Raw genomic sequence first — 17,417 nt, forward strand, 5'->3', positions numbered from 1 at the left:
ATATTTAAGAGGGAGTTAGATGTGGCCCTTGTGGCTAAAGGGGATCAGAGGGTATGGAGAGAAGGCAGGTACGGGATACTGAGTTGGATGATCAGCCATGATCATGTTGAATGGCGGTGCAGGCTCGAAGGGCCGAATGGCCTACTCCTGCACCTAATTTCTATGTTTCTATGTTTCTATGTGAACATCTGGGAAGATCGGCGGGGAGGCTGGCTGGACTATGGTACTTCCCCTAACTTTGGTGCCACTGTGGGGTTGTGTTGTGTCGTGGACTTCTGTGTTTGTGCTTTTTTTAAAAAATATTTGATTTATTAAAAAATTTTTTTGTGTTACATGACTGTAAGGAAAATCCATTTTGTTGTCTCTAATATGAGATAATGACAATAAATCCAATACAATACGATACAGACACAGAATGCACCCTTCGAGCCTGCACCGCCATTCAATATGAACATGGCTGATCATCCAACTCAGTATCCTATCCCTGCCTTCTCTCCATACCCCCTGATCCCTTTAGCCACAAGGGCCACATCTAACTCCCTCTTAAATATAGCCAATGAACTGGCCTCAACTACCTTCTGTGGCAGAGAATTCCAGAGATTCACCACTCTCTGTGTGAAAAATGTTTTCCTCATCTCGGTCCTAAAAGATTCCCCCCTTATCCTTAAACTGTGACCCCTTGTTTAAACCGAAGATAGACACAAAAAGCTGGAGTAACTCAGCGGGACAGGCAGCATCTCTGGATGGAAGGAATGGGTGACGTTTTGGGTTGAGAGGGTCTCGCTCCCCCCCCCTCCCCACCTACCCCCAAAGTCATCTATTCCTTTTCTCCAGAGATGCTGCCTGTCCCGCTGAGTTACTCCAGCATTTTGTGTCTATCTTCTTTGTAAACCCGCATCTGCAGTTCCTTCCTGCGCAGGTTTTTGGCGGTGGATGGCTTCCCTGATGAGTGCCACAGGCCAGAATCGCGAATCTCACTGCCGTGAGATTCGCGATCCTGGCCTGCGGCACTCATCAGGAAATCCCGGCGAGATTGAAATAACACGTCAAGTCACATTTATTAATAAAGCACATTTAAAAAAACAACTCTCGTTGGCCAAAGTGCTTTACATTGGTTATTTAAGAATAGTATAAACAAACAAACCACCTAGATATATACATGTAGCCCTCGCTCAGTGGACGTCAGGAAAGGCTTGGGAGTATAGACAAGTTTTTAGTCTTGACTTAAAGGAGTCGATGGAGAGGGGCAGTTTTGATGGGAAGGGGGATGCTGTTCCACAGTGTAGGACCTGCAACCACAAAGGCGCGATCGCCCCTAAGCTTATGCCTAGACCGCGGGATATTCAGCAGCCCCAAGTCGGCCGATCTGAGGGACCTGGAGGTGGAGTGGTGGGTGAGAAGACTGTTAATGTAGGAGAGGGCCAAGCCCATTGAGGGCATTGTAGACATGGAGGAGGGTCTTGAAATGTATACGGAACCACACAGGGAGCCAGTGGAGAGAGGCCAGGATCGGGGTGATGTGGTCCCTTTTTCGGGTGCCCATCAGGAGTCTCGCTGTGGCGTTTTGGACCAGTTGCAGGCGGGACAGGGAAGATTGGCTGATGCCAGTGTAAAGGGAGTTGCAGTAATGACTGTGCAGTCAGAGATTGAATACATATAATGAAGGGACCCGAGCGAGATCCATTAATCAGAGTTGCAGCACTCCTTTAACCGCTGAAGGGGCCATGTCGTGCGAGACTCTGTTGCAATCTCTTTCCCCACTTCCGTCAGTTCAGTCTGTGGCGCTGCTAGTCGCTGGGTAAATGATTTGGGCGGAGCAGCGTTAGGAAATCCTGGTTTAACCACTCCTTCCAGACATATACATTATTTATTACGCTGGATGTCCTGGCCCGTTGCCAGCTGGTTTCAATCTGCCCGTGCAGCCAAGTGTGCAGTACCTTGCTGAAAACAGCCGTCCCTCTTCACACTCCAGTGATTTCAGACACAGGGGGGTGTCCAGGATACAGGCACAACCGTGGGTTTGTTGCACTACATGGGCCTGTTACACTAACTGCTGACCTGCCACACTATAGCGGATCTGTTGCACTACTGTGGGTGTGTCACACTACTGTGGAATTGTCACACTACCGTGGACCTGGTACACTACCACTGACCTGTTAAGGGCCTGTCACACGAGCATGCGACTCCATGCGGCCTAACGTGGTCGCTTGAGCCGTACGGCCTCGCGGGGCCGGTCCCACTTCGATGGCCGGGAGCCGTATGGAGTTGTGCGGAGCTGGTCCTGACATCGCACGGGGCTCCGAAAAACTGACCGTGTTCAAAAATTCCGCGCGGCAACGGCCCGCCGGCCCGCAGCCGTCTCGACGCCGTACGTCACGCGCGAACTTCCCGCGGACTTCGCTCGCACTTCATGTCACTCACTCGACCTCCGCGCGGCCCCCGCCTCTGGTTTGGTCGCGCTCGCCGCATGCAGGCGCATGCTCGTGGGACCGGCCCTTTACACTACTGCAGAGCCGTCACACTACCGTGGAATTGTCACACTACAGCAGACCTGTTACACAACTACAGACTCGTTACACGACTGTGTACATGTTACACTACCATTGACCTGTTACACTACTGCACACCTGTTAACCTACTGTGTGTGTGTGTGTGTGTCACACTACAGCTGACCTGTTACACTACTGGCGGCCTCCACAGCCGCCCCCCCCCTCCATCAGTCTGAAGAAGGGTTTCGGCCCGAAACGTTGCCTATTTCCTTCGCTCCTTAGATGCTGCTGCACCCGCTGAGTTTCTCCAGCACTTTTGTCGCCTATATCTACTCCCATTTTCTTGTGTTCTTGTCACAATCGGCACGATGGCGCAGCGGCAGAGTTGCTGCCTTACAGCGCCAGAGACCCGGGTTCGATCCCGACTACGGGCACTGTCTGTACGGAACTTGTACATTCTCCCCGTGACCACATGGGTTTAGTCTGAGACCTTCGGTTTCCTCCCACAGAGGGAAAAATAAGTCAGCCATGGTTGAATGATAGAGTAGACTCGATGGGCCGAATGGCCCAATTCTGCTCCTATATCTTATTCTGCTGTAGTAATCCTGTTATTTGGATTCAAATTAAATAAACTGATAAACATCAATGAAAATGTGGTATAAACAAGGGTTGGAAGAATAATCATCTGCATGACTCATCTGACACATTTGCCCTTCAGTAACATGTTCATCACCACTCAAGGTTTGTTTTGTTTGGAGACAGTATTGTGGTATAATGGTTAAAAGAGGAAATGAAGGGAAGCTTATTGTCTTTAGCTACCGAGCTATGACATTCTGTTTATTAACATTATAATGCTGCATTATTGGCAATACACAGGGGCCATAGTCAAACAAAAGTAATAGTTTCTGTTTTTCGAAGTTGCTATCTTATGCCGAAGAGTGGCACAGTGGCGCAGCGGTAGAGTTGCGGCCTGACAGTGCCACAGACCCAGGTTCGATCCTGACTACAGCTGCTGTCTGTATGGTGTTTGTACGTTCTCCCTGTGACCACGTGGGTTTTCTCAGGGTGCTCTGGTTTCCTTCCACACTCCAAAGACGTACAGGTTTGTAAGGTGATTGGCTTCGGTCACGTCGTGAAATTGTCCCTCGCGTGTAGGGTAGTGTTCGTGTACCGGGATCGCTGCTCGGCATGGACTCAGTGGGCCGAAGGGCCTGTATCGTGAATGCCTAATGTCCAATAGTACTGCTGTGGGCCTTAGCTTGGAAGGAGCTCACAGAATGTGTAGGAAGGAACTGCAGATGCTGGTTTACACCGAAGATAGACACAAAATGCTGGAGTAACTCAGCGGGACAGGCAGCATCTCCGTAGAGAAGGATTGGGTGACGTTTCGGGTCGAGACCCTTCTTCAGACTGAGGAGCTCCATTCATTTGATTGATGAAAGAAAACAGGACCTGCAACACAGTGCCAGTTCTTGCTGGCCAAAGTCCCCAGCTATGGTTATCTGGTGCCCATATTTACATGCCACAAACATAGAAACATAGAAACATAGAAATTAGGTGCAGGAGTAGGCCATTCGGCCCTTCGAGCCTGCACCGCCATTCAATATGATCATGGCTGATCATCCAACTCAGTATCCTGTACCTGCCTTCTCTCCATACCCCCTGATCCCATTAGCCACAAGGGTCACATCTAACTCCCTCTTAAATATAGCCAATGAACTGGCCTCAACTACCTTCTGTGGCAGAGAATTCCACAGATTCACCACTCTCTGTGTGAAAAATGTTTTTCTCATCTCGGTCCTAAAAGACTTCCCCCTTATCCTTAAACTGTGACCCCTTGTCCTGGACTTCCCCAACATCGGCTGGCTGCTGGCTTGAAACATCAAAACACCAAGTTTCCAACGTGAAGCTAGATCAGCAGGTTTCCAAAGGCAGTGTGGAGACATCTTGCTCCTGAAAGCTTTGATTCCAATCCATGTGTAAACATATCAGAGCATAGGAAATAATGGGCAGAGAAATTCCTTTCATGTTGGAAGAAGTCTGTGGGTCAGGCAGCATCAGTGGAAGGAATGGATAGCCCTACATATCTGGTTCGCCGTTCAATATCACAGCTGATCTTCTGAAGAAGGATCCCAACCCAAAATGTGGCCTCTCCATTCCTTCCACCGACCTTCCACAATTCCTCCAACGTGAAGAATTCTGAAGAAGGGTCCCAACCCAAAACGTCACCTTTTCACGTTCTCCGGAGATACTGCCTGACCCGCTGAGTTACTGCAGCACTCTGTGTCATTTTTATGTAAACCAGCACTGGTATTCCCTTGATTCTCCTCCAACACTGCATTTTACTCAATGGAAACATAGAAACATAGAAAATAGGCGCAGGAGGAGGCAATTCGGCCCTTCGACCCAGCACCATCCCCAATCAATAACCTGTGCCTGCCTTCTCCCCATATCCCTTGATTCCACTAGCTCCTAGAGCTCTATCTAACTCAATATTGCAGCATCTGCAGTCCCTGTGTCTCAGTGCCACTTACCTGCACTAATTCCATGTCTCGTGATTCCCTTCATATCTAAAACTCTATTGAATGTACTTAGTGACCGAGACCCCACAAATATGGATAGAGAATTCAAAACATGTATTACCCTTTGCTTGAAGAAATTGCTTTTCACATGGCTGATTCTATATTTTGTGATATTGTTCAAGAAAGCATTATAGACAATAGACAATAGACAATAGGTGCAGGAGTAGGCCATTCAATGTGATCATGGCTGATCATCCCCAATCAGTACCCCGTTCCTGCCTTCTCCCCATATCCCCTGACTCCGCTATCTTTAAGAGCCCGATCTAGCTCTCTCTTGAAAGTATCCAGAGAACCTGCCTCCACCGCCCTCTGAGGCAGAGAATTCCACACTCACCACTCTCTGTGAGGAAAAGTGTTTCCTCGTCTCCGTTCTTTTATGAGGGAAAAAAGCCAAGTTGTGCCTGATGTGTTAAACACCGTAAGAATTTTGTTTGTTTCACTGAGACTATCTCTCATTCTTCCAAACTCGGAATGTAGGCCCAGTTTGCTTAACTGTTCCTTGTAAAATACCATTTGATCCCGGCAATTAATCAGACGAGTCTCATTGTGCATTCTTTGTTGAAAGAGACCTGTCTTTGTGTGCCACACTTAAAGGTGTAACATCACAAGAGGCCCACATCCTTGGAGCAAGATGAAACAGTGTACTAGATTGTGTTGCTACAAGTAAGAATGTCATTGTTCTATCTGAGTCATATGACTATAAAACATTCTTGACACTTGACGTTTGTCAATCATTTTCCTTTCATGTATCAGTTTTAATGCCCAATACAATTCATATTTTCTTCCTTACTAATAGATTAGAACATTTTTCCTTCCACAATATCTGTCTAACTGGTCTGGCACTTCCTGTTCTTTTCTCCCTCTCTCTCATAAATAGTGGGATTGCATCTACTACCTTCCAATTTGTGGGAGCCATTCTAGAATCTATGGAATTTTGTCGATCATTAACCTTTGCATCCACTGGTTGGAATGAAAGGAATCTCCTTTAGGGCATTGAGAAAGAGAATTCTATGGCCATAAAAAATCTTTAGTGACTTCATTATATCCTAACGACCCTAATTACCTATTGAAAATAGTCCATGATAATAAATAATGTTGCTAGCAATTTTCACAATGAATTCGAAGGTAGACAAAAATGCTGGAGAAACTCAGCTAGAGACACTTCAGTCTGAAGAAGGGTTTCGGCCCGAAACGTTGCCTATTTCCTTCGTTCCATAGATGCTGCTGCACCAGCTGAGTTTCTCCAGCATTTTTGTCTACCTTCGATTTTCCAGCATCTGCAGTTCCTTCTTAAACACTTATTCACAATGAGTTCCTCAGATATAGTTTGGAGTAGAAAAGACTAGGCTATTTGTGTAGCTGATGTTACTGCAAAATGTTCTGGCTTCATGCTTGGAGAAGATTAAGTTGTCCCCTTTATCCTTAATCTGGGCTGGCTTGGTTGTAGTGTACAGGAAGGAACTGCAGATGCTGGTTTAAACCAAAGATAGATACAAAAGCAACTCAGCGGGACAGGCAGCATCTCTGGAGAGAAGAAGCATCTCTCCTGTCTGCCTGTCCCCCAAGATTGTAATCATTCCTTTGACTGCCGGGGGGGGGGACGCCTGTATGATCGTGAATAGTTGCCCAAAGTCGTAACTTTTTCTGGATTTTCAACATGTTGAAAATATTCGGCCACCTGCTGCGACTGTGATGGGTGCCGGCAAGTGGCCGGAAAAATGGCGTAAGTGGGACAGCCCCTTGAGTAATCCACAGTACGTCCAGGCCCAACTAGGTCAGCCATAACAATGTGTGAAGGAGTGTCCTACTCTTGCTGTCTCATTAAATAAAAAATCCATTGGAAATATACTGGATTTCCAGGGGTTACACACAGTCTCAGTGATACCCCTGGCGGAAGCCCAACATACTGCTTCAATCCACATTGTTGGCTGAGGATACCAACAAAAAATCTTTGTATTAAATATCTTCTTGTGAACCAGTCCAGCGGATCATTTGTATAGAATTCTGTTTTTTCCTGTTGATGCAAAACACATATTTAACTGGTGGTGTGGTAGCAATTTTCCCTGTTCGGTGTCTATCATGTACATTTTCTAATGTGGGTCTGGTGGTACACTCCTGAATCTTTTGATAATTCATGTGGTGTAGTTTCTGGCATGGAGTCATCTTCGGTACATCAAAAATATCGTGTGTGCAATAAGTTGGCCATTCTGCCCCAAGAACGAGTCAATTAGTACTAAAAATAAGACCCTAGACTCCCTTATTCCAACAGCCTTCCTTGTTCTGCTTTATAGACTTGTACTCTTAAGGGGCTGTCCCACTGTATGAGGTTCAAGAGCTCTCCTGAGTTAAAAAAAAAAATCAAACTCGTGGTAAGCTCGGGGACGTCTCTTAGCGGCTCGTAACGCTAACGCCAGGTACTCGGGGAACGCGGTAAGCTCGCGAAGACTCGTGAAGATTTTGTTGAAAAATGTTGAAAATGTTGATTTTGTTGAAAAATGAAACATGTTGAAAAATGTCCACGAGAGCCCCGAGTACCTACGAGCGGCTATTACTGTAATTCTCTGAGTTCGAATCAGGGGAAACTCGGGAGAACTCTTGAATTTGCTCGTTCAGTGGGACAGCCCCATAAATCAGCCATGTTCACCACTGCTCTTGTGATAACTGAACTAAGTGGCACAGTGGTAGAGTTGCTGCCGTAAGTCAAGGCAAGGCAAGTCAAGAGAGTTTATTGTCATGTGTCCCAGATAGGACAATGACATTCTTGCTTGATTCTAGACCACAGAATATAGTAAGCATAAATACAGAACCGTTCAGTGTGTCTATATAGCATAGACCATATATATACACATAAATAAACAGATAATGTGCAATAGGCTGTTATAGTTCAGAGTTTGTTTGATGGTGAGTTTAATAGTCTGATGGCTGTGGAGAAGAAGCTGTTCCTGAACCTGGATGTACCAGGTTTCAGGCTCCTGTACCTTCTACCTGATGGCAGCAGAGAGACGAGTGTGTGGCCAGGATGGTGTGGGTCCTTGATGATGTTGGCAGCCTTTTTGAGGCAGCGACTGTGATAGATCCCTTCGATGGTGGGGAGGTCAGAGCCGATGATGGACTGGGCAGTGGTTACAACTTTCTGCATTCTTTTCCGCTCCTGGACGCTCAAGTTGCCGAACCAAGCCACGATGCAACTGGTCAGCATGCTCTCTACTGTGCACCTGTAGAAGTTAGAGAGAGTCCTCCTTGACAAACCGACTCTCCGTAATCTTCTCAGGAAGTAGAGGCGCTGATGTGCTTTCTTTATAATTGCATCAGTGTTCTGGGACCAGGAAAGATCTTTGGAAATATGCACGTCCAGAAATTTGAAATTCTTGATCTTTTCCACCATCGATATAAACGGGACTATGGGTCCCCATACTACCCCTTCCAAAGTCCACAATCAGTTCCTTGGTTTTGCTGATGTTAAGAGCCAGGTTATTGTGCTGGCACCATTTGATCAATCGGTCAACCTCACTTCTATACTCTGGGACAGAGACCCAGGTTCGATCTTGACCAAGGGTGCTGTCTGTACAGAGTTTGTACATTTTCACTGTGACCGCGTGGGTTTCCTCCGGGTGCTCTGGTTTCCTCCCTCATTCCAAAGACGTGCAGGTTTGTAGGTTAATTGGCTTCCGTAAATTGTCCCTCGTCAGTAGATAGAACGAGTGTACGGGGTGATGGTTGGACTTGCTGGGCCAAAGGGTCTGTTTCCATGCTGTATGGAGCCGCGGTTCTGTGGAGCGGCCAGCTGCGGCGCTGAACTTTACATCCCGGAGCCTGGGATCTCTCGCCGAGATCGCCAGTGTGTGGAGCTCCGTCAAACGCGGTCTGTTGGCTTGGAGGCCGCGGTCTCCGGTAAGAAGGCGGCCGTTCCTGGCACCCCAAGCCGCTGAGGGTTCTCCCGACGCCGGAGCACCATCACCCGGCGAGAACATCGGGCGCCGTGGCGGCGACTGTGGAGGCCTCAATAGGCCCGACTCTGGGTGGACAAGAGGATGGGGACTGGACTTTGTGCCTTCCCCCACAGTGGTTCCCATATTTTTGTGTTTTGGTGTTGAACTTCTTGAATGCTATGTTGTATTTTTATTAGTGTGCTGCAAGGACATCTGAATTTCCCCTGAATAAGGGGATTAATAAAGTAAATCTAATCTAAGTATCTCTAAACTAAACTGAATTAAACAACATTGGCTTTTGGTGAAACTAGCTTTTTATTATTCTTGACCACGTTTTCTGTTCCCTCCATAGGCTTGGCCCACTCTACCTTAGTAGTCCCTCCAAGCACCAGAGACATCTCCAATTCTGACCTTATTAACATCCTTGAATTTTAACGCTCCCCAATAGCAGCTTTCATCTGCCAGGGACCAAGACTCGGGGCGACGGAAATGCCTGAGGCAATTCTGCAGTCTTAAAACGCGCTACGTAAATAGAAGCAGTTGTTATTAGCCGTCATTTCACCATGATTATTATTATTATAGTTTGTTCCTTGCTCCGTTAATGTAGCTGGTTTTACATGAATCAGTGAATGGGTGCCCCTCATAATTAATGCAGCACTCTGCTTGCAGTCAGATGCGGAAACAAGCCCAAGGAACACACATTGGGCAATAAGGATGCGAGGATTCGCCAAGTGCAATTTCCGAGTTTGCGTAAATCATTCGGGCCTGAGTCTTCAGAGACTGTTCTTGGTAAACCTGCCAGTTTTTGAACTGAGAGAGCAAAGCTGTGCCAATGGATCATTTTACATTTCCGAAAGTCCACATCTTTCATATGAGTGCCAATTTATCGTTCTGTGGAAGTCCAGACCCAGGCAGTCAATGTCATAGAAACATAGAAACATAGAAAATAGGTGCAGGAGTAGGCCATTCGGCCCTTCGAGCCTACACCGCCATTCAATATGATCACGGCTGATCATCCAACTCAGTATCCTGTACCTGCTTTCTCTTCATACCCCCTGATCCCTTTAGCCACAAGGGCCACATCTAACTCCCTCTTAAATATAGCCAATGAACTGGCCTCAACTACCTTCTGTGGCAGAGAATTCCAGAGATTCACCACTCTCTGTGTAAAAAATGTTTTTTCTCATCTCAGTCCTAAAAGATTTCCCCTTTATCCTTAAACTGTGACCCCTTATTCTCCTTACTCCGAATAAGAGAAGGGCTCCCATCAACACAGTGCCTTTTGTGTCTACTTGCATAGAAACATAGAAAAATAGGTGCAGGAGTAGGCCATTCGGCCATTCGAGCCTGCACCGCCATTCAATATGATCATGGCTGATCATCTAAAATCAGTACCCCATTCCTGCTTTCTCCCCCATATCCCTTGATTCTTTTAGCCCTAAGAGCTAGATCTCTCTCTTGAAAACATCCAGTGAATTGGCCTCCACTGCCTTCTGTGGCAGAGAATTCCACAGATTTACAACTCTCTTGGTGAATACATTTTTCCTCATCTCAGTCCTAAATGGTCTACCCCTTATTCTTAAACTGTGACCCCTGGTTCTGGACTCCCCCCAACATCGGGAACATTTTTCCTGCATCTAGCCTGTCCAATCATTTAAGAATTTTATATGTTTCAATATGATATCCTCTCATCCTTCTAAATTCCAGTGAATACAAGCCCAGTCGACCCATTCTTTCATCATATGTCAGTCCCACCATCCCGGGAATTAACCTGGTGAACCCACGCTGCATTCCCTCAATAATAATGATGTTCTTCCTCAAATTAGTTGACCAAAATTGCACACAATAATCCAGGTGCGGTCTCACCAGGGCCCTGTACAACTGCAGTAGGACCTCCTTGCTCATAAACTCAACTCCTCTCGCAATGAAGGCCAACATGCCATTAGCTTTCTTCACTGCCTGCTCTACCTGCATGCTTACTTTCAGTGACTGATGTACAAGCACACCCAGGTCTCGTTGTACCTCCCCTTTTCCAAATCTGACATCATTCAGATAATAATCTGCCTTCCTGTTTTTGCCACCAAAGTGGATAACCTCACATTTATCCACATTATACTGCATCTGCCATGCATCTGCCCATTCCCCCAACCTACCCAAGTCACCCTGCAGCCTCATAGCATCCTCATCGCAGCTCACACTGCCACCCAGCTTTATGTCATCCGCAAATTTAGAGATGTCACATTTAATTCCCTCGTCTCAATCGTTAATATATATTGTAAACAACTGGGGTCCCAGCACTGAGCCTTGCGGCACCCCACTAGACACTGCCTGCCATTCTGAAAAGGATCCGTTAATTCCTACTCTTTGCTTCCTATCTGCCAACCAGTTCTCTATCCATGACAATACCATACCCCAATACCATGTGCTCTTATTTTGCACACTAATCTCTTGTGTGGGACCTTGTCAAAGGCTTTTCAAAGTCCAGATACACCACATCCACGGGCTCTCCCTTATCCATTCTACTTGTTACATCCTCAAAAAATTCCAGAAGATTAGTCAAGCATTTCCCCTTCGTAAATCCATGCTGACTTTGACCGATCCTGTCATTGCTTTCCAAATGCGCTGCTATAACAGCTTTAACAATCGACTCCAGCATCTTCCCCACTACCAATGTCTATAATTCCCCTTTTTTTCTCTCCCTCGTTTCTTAAAAAGTGAGGTTACATAATAATAATAATAATGGATGGGATTTATATAGCGCCTTTCTAATACTCAAGGCGCTTTACATCGCATTATTCATTCACTCCTCAGTCACACTCGGTGGGGGTGAGCTACTTCTGTAGCCACAGCTGCCCTGGGGCAGACTGACGGAAGCGTGGCTGCCAATCTGCGCCTACGGCCCCTCCGACCACCACCAATCACTCACACACATTCACACACAGGCAAAGGTGGGTGAAGTGTCTTGCCCAAGGACACAACGACAGTATGCACTCCAAGCGGGATTCGAACCGGCTACCTTCCGGTTGCCAGCCGAACACTTAGCCCATTGGCTATCCTCCAGTCCACAGGAACTGATCCAGAGTCTATAGAACATTGGAAAATAGTCACCAATGCATCCACGATTTCTAGGGCCACCTCCTTGAGTACTCTGGGATGCAGACCACCAGGCCCAGGGGATTTATCTGTCTTCAGTCCCAACAGTTTACCTAACACCATTTCCTGACTAATTTGGATTCCCTTCAGTTCCTCCCTCTCACTAGATCCTCAGTCTCCTCGTATTTCTGGGAGATTGTTTGTGTCTTCCTTAGTGAAGACAGAACTCATTTAACAGTTTTGCCATTTCTTTGTTTCCCAATATAAATTCATCTGCCTCTGATTGAAAGGGACCTACATTTATCTTCACAAATCTTTTCTCTTTTACATATCTAAAGAAACTTTTAGCGCTTATCCCCGCAAACTTTTTTCATGCTCTTCCCCCCCCTCCCCCCCTCCCCCCCCCACTCCCCCCCCCCCCCCTCCCCCTCCCCCCCCCCAACCCACTTAATTAACCCCTTTGTCCTCCTCTGTTGAGTTCTGAATTTCTCCCAGTCCTCAGGTTTACTGCTTCTTCTGGCCAATTTATATGCCTTTTCCTTGGTTTTAACACTATCCTTGATCCCCTCGTCAGCCAGGGATGAACAATTTTTGGAGTTCATCCATGCGGTCTTTGAGAACGGTCCAACGAACTTGGCAGCCAAGGAAGTGCATTTCAAAGTGTAGTTGCTGTTATAATGAATAGAACCTAACAGCCAGAAACTGCCACAAACAACTGTGGGAATCACCGGACAGAACTTTTAGTGATTTTGATTGAGGGCTAAATATTGGCCAAGGACCTGGGCATAACTTTCCTGCTGTACTTAAAAATATTTCAAAGAGATTCATCCAACATTGCAAGAAATTGCAGCGAATTGCGGACACAGCCCTGACCATCGCACAAACCAACCTCCCTTCCCATCGACTCCATTTATACCTCGCCCTGCCTCGGCAAGGCCAGCAGCATCATCAAGGACCAGTCGCACCCCGGCCACTCCCTCTTTTCCCCTTTGGGCAAAAGGTATAGAAGTGTGAAAACGTACACCTCCAGATTCAGGGACAGTTTCTTCCCAGCTGTCATCAGGCAATTGAATCATCCTACCACAACTAGAGAGCAGCGCTGAACTACTATCTACCTCATTGTTGACCCTTGGACTATCTTTGACTTTGCTGGCTTTACCTTGCACTAAACATTATTCCCTTATCATGTATCTGTACACTGTAAATGGCTCGATTGTAATCATGTATTGTCTTTCCGCTGACTGGATAGCACGCAACAAAATCTTTCCACTGTACCTTGATACATGTGACAATAAACTAAACTAACTAACTTCTTCCCAACAACCACCATGCCCGTGAACAGTACAAACATCAATACATTACAAACTACACACACTCCTGTTTGCATGAGGGACTTTGGGCATTTGTTTTGCACCAGCATTGGTTTTTAAAAAATGTATTGAATTTTTTTGTCTACTGTATTACCTACGAGTATTGTGTTTATAGGCAGTACGGTGGCTCAGCAGTAAAGTTGCTGCCTAAAGGGCCTGTCCCACGAGCATGCGACCTGCATGCGGCAAGCGTGATCAAACCGGAAGCGGGGGCCGCGCGGAGGTCGAGTGAGTGACGTGAAGTTCGAGCGAAGTCCGCGGGAAGTTCGCGCGTGACGTACGGCGTCAAGACGCTGCGTACGGCATTGAGACGCTGTGCACGCCCATCGAGGCGGTGCATACGGCGTCGAGGCGGCTGCGGGCCGGCAGGCTGTTGCCGCGCGGAATTTTTGAACGGTCAGTTTTTCGGAGCCCCGCGCGATGTCGGGACCAGCTCCGCAGAACTCCATACGGCTCCGGCGATTGAAGTGGGACTGGCCCCGCGAGGCCATACGGCTCAAGCGACCACGTTAGGTCGCGCTTGCCGCATGCAGTCGCATGCTCGTGGGACCGGCCCTTTACAGCGCTTATAGCGCCGGAGACTGACTACGGGCGCTGTCTGTACGGAGTTTGTACGTTCTCCCCGTGACCGCGTGGGTTTTCTCCGAGATCTTCGGTTTCCTCCCACACTCCAAAGACGTACAGGTTTGTAGGTTAATTGGCTTGGTGTGAATGTAAATTGTCCCCTAGTGTGTGTGTAGGGTTGTGTTAATACGTGATTCGGTGCAGATTCAGTGGACTGAAGGGTCTGTTTTCGTATTGTATCTCTAAACTAAACTAAACCTGTTATGCTGCTGCAAGAAGAAGTCATTGATCCGCTTTCAGTGCACATGAGAATTAAGCACTCTTGACTCTTGCTTCCTTCTCGTATCCACCTGAAAAACAACTGGGCCTCAGTTCGATGTCTTATCTGAAAGAGAGCCCTTCTGTCAATGCAGCACTACCTCAAGATTCAAGAGAGGTTATTGTCATGTGTCCCAGATAGGACGATGAATTCTTGCTTTGCTTCAGCACAACAGAATATAGTGGGCATGAATACAGAACAGATCAGTGTGTCCAGATACCATTGAATATATATATACACACATAAATAAGCATATAAAGTGCAGCAGGCTAATTATAGTTCAGAGTTTGTTTGAGTTGAGTTTAACAGTCTGATGGCTGTGGGGAAGCAGCTATTCCTGAACCTGGATGTTGCAGATTCCTGTACCTTCTACCTGAAGGTAGCGGGGAGATGAGTGAGTGGCCAGGATGGTGTGGGTCCTTGATGATGCTGCCAGACTTTTTGAGAAAAGCCTCAGAAGGGAGTTTAGATTAAATGTCGCTGCGTTCATTTCTCTGCAATGGGACTTCTAACTCAAAAACCAAGAGTGTCTCATGTTGAACCATGCCTAACAAAATTGGAGGAACAACAGCTCATATTTCACTTGGACAGCAATGTTAGAACATTGGCACAAAATGCTGGAGTAACTCAGCAGGACAGGCAGCATCTCCGGAGAGAAGGAACGGGTGATGTTTCAGGTCGAGACCCTTCTTCAGGCTAAATAAAAGGGTAAAGGGCATGTCCCACTATCCCCAAGAGCTCTCCCGAAAAATCAAACTCGTGGTAAGTACGTAGAATGTACGTAGCGGGTACGTTGGAGCTCGGGGACGTCTCTTAGCGGCTCGTAACGCTAACGGCAGGTACACGGGAAACGCGGTAAGCTCGTGAAGTTTTTTCAACATGTTGAAAAATGTCCACGAGAGCCCTGAGTACCGACGAGCGGCCATTACCGTAAATCTCCGAGTTCGAATCAGGGCAAACTTGGGAGAACTCTTGAATTAGCTCGTACAGTGGGACAGGCCCTTTATGTGTCGTAACCCACTGCAGTATCAATTAAGTCAAATATTTCCTTTGTCTCGCCAACATAAAGTGGCACGGCATGTGGCTTCAGAAGCATTGCACAACTAATGAGAATTGTAATTATACTGTAGTTAAAAGCCCTGCCCCACGGTACGAGTTCATTCCAAGAGCTCTCCCGAGTTTGCCCTGATTGGAACTCGGAGATTTACGGTAATGGCCGCTCGTCGGTACTCGGGGCTCTCGTGGACATTTTTCATCACGTTGAAAAATCTTCACGCGTCTTCCCGTGTTTACCTGCCGTTAGCGAGTCTTCCCGAGTACCTGCTGTTAGCGCTAAGAGACGTCCCCGAACTCCGACGTACCCGCTACGTTCATTCTCCGTGCTTACTACGAGTTTGATTTATTTTAAACTCGGGAGAGCTCTTGGAATGAACTTGTACAAGTGGGACAGGGCTATATCAGTTCCCGACATCATCAACTGGCTAAACTTTGCTACCAATATTCCCTTTACTCAAGGACGGTAAGGGAATGGAATAGGTCACCACCAAACACACGCGCTGCTCCCGGTGTTAAGTCATTTAAAAAGGGGATTGAGCAACTAGATCTCCTCAACTTGGTCAAAAAGTCCCACTTCAAAATGTAATCGCTATTCCACTCACTCCGACCTGCACGAGATAACCACTGATGAGGTGTTTGCGCAGTAATCAACCAGAAGCAGAACCAGTTCCTGAACTTGTTAAAGAAGGAACTGCAGATGCTGGAAAATCGAAGGTACACAAAAAAGTTGGAGAAACTCAGCGGGTGCAGCAGCATCTATGGAGCGAAAGAAATAGGCAACGTTTCGGGTCGAAACCCTGAAGGAAATAGGGAAAGTTTCGGGTCGAAACCCTTCCGGGTTTCGGCCCGAAACGTTGCCTATTTCCTTCGCTCCATAGATGCTGCTGCACCCGCTGAGTTTCTCCAGCTTTTTTGTGTACCCTGAACTTGTTAAGTCCATCTAGGCTAAACCAACTGGAGATGAAAATGCTCTTACACTGACCTTAACCATGCAGAACAGAAGGAAGGAATTACAACTGGCCAGGAAGTCACATCACTGTGGTAGCCCAGTGAATGAACAGGCAAAGCACAAAGTGCTCCTTAAAGGTTTCTATTCAAATAAATTCAAGCAAGTGTTAAAACTATTGGACATTCCTGCGTTTAATCCCTGATTTGGCACAGACACTCTGCTCGAGGTGTTAGAACTCTTGGTTGATAAGCTTGAAGCTATTGGGTAACCAAGGATCTCATTTTACCGGCATCCCATGCAATGCTTCTAAGATGACGATCGTATTACATCTGTTGAAACTGCAAAGAAATGGATTGCTGCACGGTTATTTCTGTTTCAACTATACAATTTCAAGCAAAGTGCTTATCGACTGATTATTTTTTTAGATGTTTAATTTTAGGAGTGGGAGACAAAGACAGGGTGAAGTTGCCTGTAAGAGCTATTTTACATTCACAGACTTTCAGTGCAACAGCAGAGATCCAATCTATTCTTAATACAATCATTGTTCGAAATGTTGAGGGATCTTGATAGACGAAACAAGGAGGAACTGTTTACATTGGCAAGAGAATCTGTTACCAGAGGTCACGGTTTTAAGACAATTAGCAAGCGAGCCAAGGGGAGATGGGCATTTTTTCACGTCGCAAACTGTTATCATCTGGACTGCACTTCCTGAAAGAACTGAGGAAATAATACATTTCAGAATGAATACACAGAATGGAAGTGGCGAGGGCAATGGGAACAGAATAGGGTGCTGAAGATAATTGGGAAACTTTGTTGGAGAAACTGCAAAGTTTCTATTTTCGAAGACAGACACAAAAAGCTGGAGTAACTCAGACAGCATTTCTAAGTTTTCTCCGGGTGCTCCGGTTTCCTCCCGCACTCCATAGATGTACATGTTTGCAGGTTTATTTGCTTCGGTAAAAATTGTAACTTGTTCCTCGTGGATAGGATAGTTCTAGTGTATGTGGATCGCTGGTCGGCACGGACTGGGCCTGTTTCCGCGCTGTATCTCTGGACTAAACAAATT

The sequence above is a fragment of the Amblyraja radiata genome, chromosome X (assembly GCF_010909765.2).
Source record: "Amblyraja radiata isolate CabotCenter1 chromosome X, sAmbRad1.1.pri, whole genome shotgun sequence".
NCBI lineage: Eukaryota > Metazoa > Chordata > Chondrichthyes > Rajiformes > Rajidae > Amblyraja > Amblyraja radiata.